Here is a 6850-nt window from a genome sequence, read left to right as displayed (position 1 = left end):
CCACCCAACCCCCACTCCACCCTCCCACCCCACCCAACCCCCACTCCCCCCTCCCACCCCACCCCCACAGTCCTGTCATGCAGCCTCTATAGATCCATGGAATAGTCTCCAGACAAGCAAACTCTGAGCCATTGCCGGGCCCTGAGGAGTGGAAGGGGGGGTCGCTGAAGGAAAAGGTAAGCCAGTCCCACATGGCTGGGACACTTTGTGACGCGCCTCTAATAGGCAAAATAAAATTGTAGTCACCGCTGTAAAAGACTTGTGCTGCAATTTATTAATCAGGGTCTGGGGAGATGGATGACACTGAATGATGATGGAGCATTAGGCTAACCCCTGGTCCTCCGGCAGAGCGGCTCTCTGGATGGGGTACAGATGCTCACATCTGCTTTTGTGAGAGACCCAAACTCCTGCATCCTGGTGTGCAGTTAATGAAGGCCCCTGCATTATTCCCCACATTCCTTCAGCGGACTAAAGTGTGGCTGGCCAACCTGGAAATCCAATGAGTTAATTAAGGCAGAATTGTCTATGATTTCCTTTTCCATTATAACTGCCCCCTCTGCCCTTCCCCACCCCCTCGTGGAGGAGGGTCCCCCTCCTCCCTTCGAGCCTAAGCAGTGAAACTGCCTCTTGCCCCATGTGCCAGGATGATTAATGGAGGGACGACAATGGGGTCAATTAGCCAGGTCGGCTCGAAGCTGAAAGGTGGAGTGTGTTTCTTTATTGAACACTGCATTCACACTCCAAACTGTGACCTGTGCCGCTGTGATTTATTACAAGGGCAGTCTTCTGATCACTTACCTCCAGCGCTCGGACCTTGGCTTTGAAAACCGGGTTTTCACTGTCAATTAACACCAGACAAGGAGATCCATTCAAAATCTGAAATGCATACCTAACAGCGGAGTGGGGGTGGAGGCAGCCGAGGGAGCAGCTGAGTGTGGAGGAAGGTAGCCAGGGACAGTGGCCTGGCCACTACTGGGACCCTCAAGCTCTGGACTGGCTGGATAACGACATGATGGGGCTTTCCTTTGGGTTAGAAAGGAGGCTGTTTGCTTTGCCAAAGCTTCTTAAAGGAGTCACTGTTAGTCTCAAAGGATACAATCTGTAGCCAAACTTGGCAACTAAGCTTTCCTAGACTCCCTGCCATGTCTAAGCTGTTTGGCTCAGTATTTGCTTTTAATTTGTTTGTCCACTCTATCATTGACTGTGTTAATAATGATGCTGATGATTTCAAAAATGTTTTGGATTTTATTTCAGCTCGCTGTACCTGTCCAGAGCACTTTTGCTTGGGTTACCTACCTATTTGAGCCTCCTTCCCCTCTATAAGACTAAACGACAACCTCGTCTGGTAAGATTCGTGGGTTAACTGAAGTGAAGTCTGTTCTGCATTTAGCACATAGTAGGAGCCTAACACCAGCAGTTGTTATTCTGCATTGAACAGCAGGACAATCCTCCCACAACTGACACAGAGCAGGTCAAGAAGCCGTCTCCATCTTGTACATGAAATAACTGTGGTCAGTGGCATTCCGTGACTTGCCCGACGTGATCCACTGAACCCACACGGGTAATGCATCAAAACTGTCGTCTACACGCCTTCTCGACTCTTATTCAACTGATGGAAATTTCGTTTTTTTTTTTTTTTTTTTTTCGAGACAGGGTTTCTCTGTGTAGCCCTGGCTGTCCTGGAACTCACTCTGTAGACCAGGCTGGCCTCGAACTCAGAAATCCGCCTGTCTCTGCCTCCCAAGTGCTGGGATTAAAGGTGTGCGCCACCAACGCCCGGCTGGAAATTTCGTTTTTAAAAAAGCTTTTTATTGGTTTCTCTTCTTTTTGTGAATTTCGTATTGTGCACCCCAATCTCACTCATCTCTCCTTCCCCTGTACACCCCTTCCACTCTTACAACCTGCCCCACAACAGAGAAAAAAATCTTGTTGTGGAAGCTGTAGTGTGTCACAGTGTGTCACACAGTATACCCTTCTGTCCACACTTCTTTGCTTGCAAACGTTCATTGCAGTGACTTGTTGGTCTGGGGCAAGGCCTCCGGCTTCTGCTACACTATCAATACTGGAACCTCCCTGGGACTCCTCTCTGAGGTCCTGGTGTTGGCCTGTGCCATGGAGATCCTGTGGTTTTTAATCTGTAGACTGGCCCCTTCATGTACTCTGGCAGTTCATTGATGAGGTAGATGTTTGGGTGGAACAATTCACTGCCCTGGATCTGGACCGGAGAGCTATCTGAGCTGGTCAGCCTGTAAGTTTTCCTGCTCACCTGCCCTTGGGCTGGCTTACTAGCACCCCCTGCAACCAGGGCCAGCTCTACTCTGCTGCCCAAGCAAGGTGCAGGCCTGCTGTCCTGAGTGTTACAGCCAGTGAGGGGTAGGGTAAGCTCTCCTGCTATGATGACCTTAGGGCCAGCTCTTCTGTGACAAGGGGTTGGCAGAAGGGTATCTTTCCCTTGCCCATGTCACTGAGTGACAGACAAATTGTGGGAACAGCTCTCCCATGCTCACACCCCTGGGGCCAGCTCACCTGCACCCTTGCCATCAGGGTCAGCTCTACTATGCTGCCCAGGTGAGGTGTAGGGCCTGCTCTCCTGAGTGCTGGAGCAGGTGAGAGGCTGGACCAGCTCTCCTGCTCTCATGACCCTGTAGGGTCAGATCTCCTATGCTTGTATTCTGGTGTGTGTGTGTGGGTGTTCACCCACAACTCCTGTAACGTGTGGGCCACTCTCCTGAGTACCACAGCTGGCTAGGGGTGGGGTCAGCTCTCCTGCTTTCATGCCCCCAAGCCACCAAAGATAGCTCTCCCATGATACCCAGGTGAGGGGTGGGGACAGTTCTGTACAACCCTCAGACATCTCTAGGCGGCAGCCCAGACTAGGGACATCTGCCTGTCTTTGATGATAACAGACCCCTGCTGCTGCAGGGCCATGGACCCAGATGTGGCCAGTGGTGATAGCAGAGGCCAGGAGCCCACCATTGTCCGGTGGTATCACGGGCTACCCATATCAGGTTGTCCCTCACTACCCTTGAGCCCACATTCTTCTCTTTCTCTTCCATTTCTCCACCTACTTACTTGCTCCTCTTAGTGGCAACTGGGATTGCTGAGAGTCTGGGTTGGTTCAGGAGTGGTCTTAGGAGTGCTATGCCCTGTGTCTGCAGTATGGCACCAGGCAGGGGTCATCTCGGACATGGTTCTATGCCCCGAGGCCTGTGAAGTGATGAACTGGTGGTCATCTTAGGCTAGCTCCCTGTCCAAGCCATCAGGTCTGATGGTCATCTCTGGCTCACTCCTCAACCCATCTACACAAGTGGCCCATCTATCTCAGGCTCACTCCCACCTAGGCACACAGTCCCAGGCGGGGTTCCTCTAGTCTCTAGCTTACCCCCATCCTGGAGGCCCTGCTGGTCTGTTGGCACCAGACTGGTGGTCATCTCAGTCTTGCTTGGTTCAGGGGATGTTAGGCTACTAATCATTCAGATGTTCATAGGTCAGAACACTGAATGCAAACATAGCCTCTCTCCTCTCTGCCACCTACTGATGCACAGTGACACAGGAGCCACCCCCCACCCCCCACAATGCTTCTAAAGGCAGGGAATTGATGGATATTTCTTCTTATAATTTTTATGTATTAAGAAATAAAGAAGTTAATATCCAAAATATAAACCCTAACCAAGCTTGAGAACTACAGGAAGACTACTACTGTTGGTGTTTAGTTGGTGTAAGTGGAATTTTTTGTTTGTTTGTTTGTTTAGGAGGGAAGCGCTTGAGACAGAGTCTAATACCATAGCCCTGGCTTTGAACTGGTGACATTCTTTCTCCTACTATCTCTTGAGTGGAGATTACAATTGTGAGTCCTTATGTCTAGATAAGAATATAGATGATAGATAGATAGATAGATAGATAGATAGATAGATGATAGGTAGGCAGATTGTCAACAGGTAGATAGTAGTTGATAGGTAGGTAGGTAGGTAGGTAGCTAGCTAGCTAGAGAGACAGACAGACAGATGATAGGTAGATAGATAGTAGATGATAGGTAGGTAGGTACGTAGGTAGATAGATAGATAGATAGATAGATAGGATAGAGATTGTGTGTGTGTGTGTGAATACTGTATGAGTGACTGTGATCCCATGTGTATTTGGAGGCTAGATGTCAACTTCAGATGTCATTCCTCAGGAGCTGTCCACCTTGGGTCTTACCATGCTGGCTAGGCTAGGCCAGCCAGTGAGCCCCAGGGAGTCTTCTGTTTCTATCTCCCTGGGTTAACAAACACCTACTAACAGTGCTCAGCTTTTTTATTTTATTATTTTTTTGTGGGTTCTGGGGATCATCCCCAAATCTTTGCTTCTGAAGCAAGAACTTTATCTATTGGGCAACTTCTCCAGTCCCAAGAAGTGGTTCTAAAACAAGAGAGTTCTCAGGTATGTCCCTTGCTCTGTGGATCTGATGAGTTCACACTTCCAACTCTGGCCCCAGGCAAAGCTGTGGCCTTTCTCCTCACCATTGGTCTTTGGTTCCTTTGTTCTGCTTTTTGAAATATAGTTAAGTGAGAAAGATGGGAACATTCCCTCTGATCTATAGGAACAATTATTTGTAAGTCCTAATGAGTATTCTCAATTACCGCTTCCTTGCCCCTCAATGGACCATCCTACAAGTATGGTCCAGGCTGAGGAACCTTTGCGTTCTCTTGGTGTGCAATCTCTTCTTCACTATGACTTTGCTCTTGGAGACTGACATTTGGAAGGGACACCATGATGAGCCAAGTCTGTACTGGCAATTAACAGTGGTATCTCTCCACTGACTTAGAACAACTCAACTTCTGTAATGAGGAAATAAAAAGAATTAGACCAACCTTTCCCCAAATCTGTCCTGGTTTCTCTGCCCTTTTCCCCCAGGAGATATTTAATGACAGGCATGTGAGTTTAGAAAGAACATTTTGGTTGTTTCTTTCTTTCTCAATTACAAATTTGTTCCCTGGGAATGTTTCTGGAAACATTCTCTTACCCCACTTTCGATACACAAGTCAGTGGGACTCCCTGGGATTTCTCCTGGGAAGTCATTGTGGCAGCTTGACAGTCTCTCATGAGCAGCAGACAGTAGTTCACTCTGTTGAGAATTAGCTTAGAAAGAGGGAGCATGGGGATGGTGTCTACATCCCAACGGGCACAGCATGCTGGGACCTTACAGCAAGGCATCACCCCTGGCAGGTGACTCACTGCCTATGTATGGTGTCGTGGGGGTAGCGGATGGCATTTAGAGATGGCATCTGGTTGGGGATGCAGTTCTGCTCCTAGCCACCTGTGTTCAGGTTCCCGATGCATACAGTGGGATTACCAATAGTCATCTGGGATAAGCTCCGAGACCCAGTGACTGTAGAAACCACTGACATGTTTTTGTCTCTATATAAATACTTCTTGCAAGCTTTAATTTACAAGGCTAGGGAGATGGCTCAGTGGGGAAAGTGCCTGCCATGCAAACATAAAAACCCAAGTCAAGTCCTCAGCACCCATGTAAAAGCCGGTCATGGTGGCAGACATCTGGAATCCTAGCACTGGAGAGACAGAAACGGATGATCTCTGGAGTCTGTTATCCAGCCAGACCAACTAATTGATGAGATCCAGACTCAGTGAGAGACCCAGTCTCACAAAATAGGGTGGAGGTTCCAGTAGCTTTGGCTGGGCATGGTGGCATATACCTTTATTCCCAGAACTCAGGAGGCACAGTCAGGTGAATCTCTGTGAATTTCAGTGCCACACAGATTCCGTCTCAAAAAAATACAAATAAACAAAAATAAGAAATTGGATAAAGAACAGTTGGGGAAGACACCTGCCGTTGCCCCCCCCCCATACACATACCTACATCCACAGAGACACATGCACACAAATAGTGTTTCCTGAGAGGATATGTCACTAAGGCAGAAGAAAGATCTTTGGACAGAGGATGGAACTCTATTGAAAGCTTTTGTGCCACTGCAGAGTGGTAGAGAGGAAGAAGCGAGGTGAGTAGAGAACCTTACTGTAGAACACCAACTACCCAGGGAGATGCTGAGCAGATATAGCTCAGCCTGTGTTTGAAAACTCTCCTCAGAAGGCATAGTGAGAATTTAAGTGGCTCCATGACAGTTGGAGGAGGATCGGTGGGCCCATGACACTGAGTACTCTGGTGGTCCAGGACATGTTGGGCTTTCCATAGCCCTGGGACTCTTGAGTACAGAGCTGATGATACCTACCCTGTGTAGTACAAGATGAAACAGAGTCTGTCATGGGTAGAAATCCCTAAAGAAATCTAGAACAGTGGGTCCCAAAGAAGATGGGACTCTTCATAGCTACAAGCAACCAGATCTCATAGGAAAGCCAACCAAGGCAAAAAACCAAATTAATAAAAATAATAAGGCAAAGAGTGAGAACCTCACTAGCGGTGTGGTGTGGGAGGCAGGATGGGTAGAAATTATTGCCCCAGACCATGAAAAGGGAAGAAACTGTCTTAGTTTCTCCTTGCCACAATAAAATACCATGACGATTTAAGAGAGAAGGGATTTATTCGGCTCATAGTTCCAAAGAGATGCAGTCTGTCGTGGTAGGCAAGACATAGTAGCAGGGAGGGAAGGCATGATGGCAGGAGTGGAAGGCCAGCTGGTCACACTGCACTCACACTCACAAGTCCAGCACAAACAGGATGTGTGACAGAATGTTAAAGCCTCAAGGCCCACCCCTAGTGACCTGCTTCCCCCCCATGAGGCTCCATGTAGAAGGAAAGATGGTCAGGGGGCTTCTCTTTAATGATTTTCTTCTTTCCCCATGTCCCCATGGCTTCTCTCTTCTCCCATGCTATAAGATCAGGAGGCTACTTCTG

General features: G+C 48.3%; 1 pseudogene; it reads right to left on the bottom strand.

Moving 5' to 3' along the window:
* Positions 1-3453: 3453 nt before the first annotated feature.
* Positions 3454-3592, bottom strand: LOC114613549 (annotated as a pseudogene).
* Positions 3593-6850: the final 3258 nt, after the last annotated feature.

Source organism: Grammomys surdaster, unplaced genomic scaffold (genome assembly GCF_004785775.1).
Source record: "Grammomys surdaster isolate TR1022 unplaced genomic scaffold, NIH_TR_1.0 126219, whole genome shotgun sequence".
Lineage (NCBI taxonomy): Eukaryota > Metazoa > Chordata > Mammalia > Rodentia > Muridae > Grammomys > Grammomys surdaster.
This window is presented reverse-complemented; position numbering and strand designations above follow the sequence as displayed.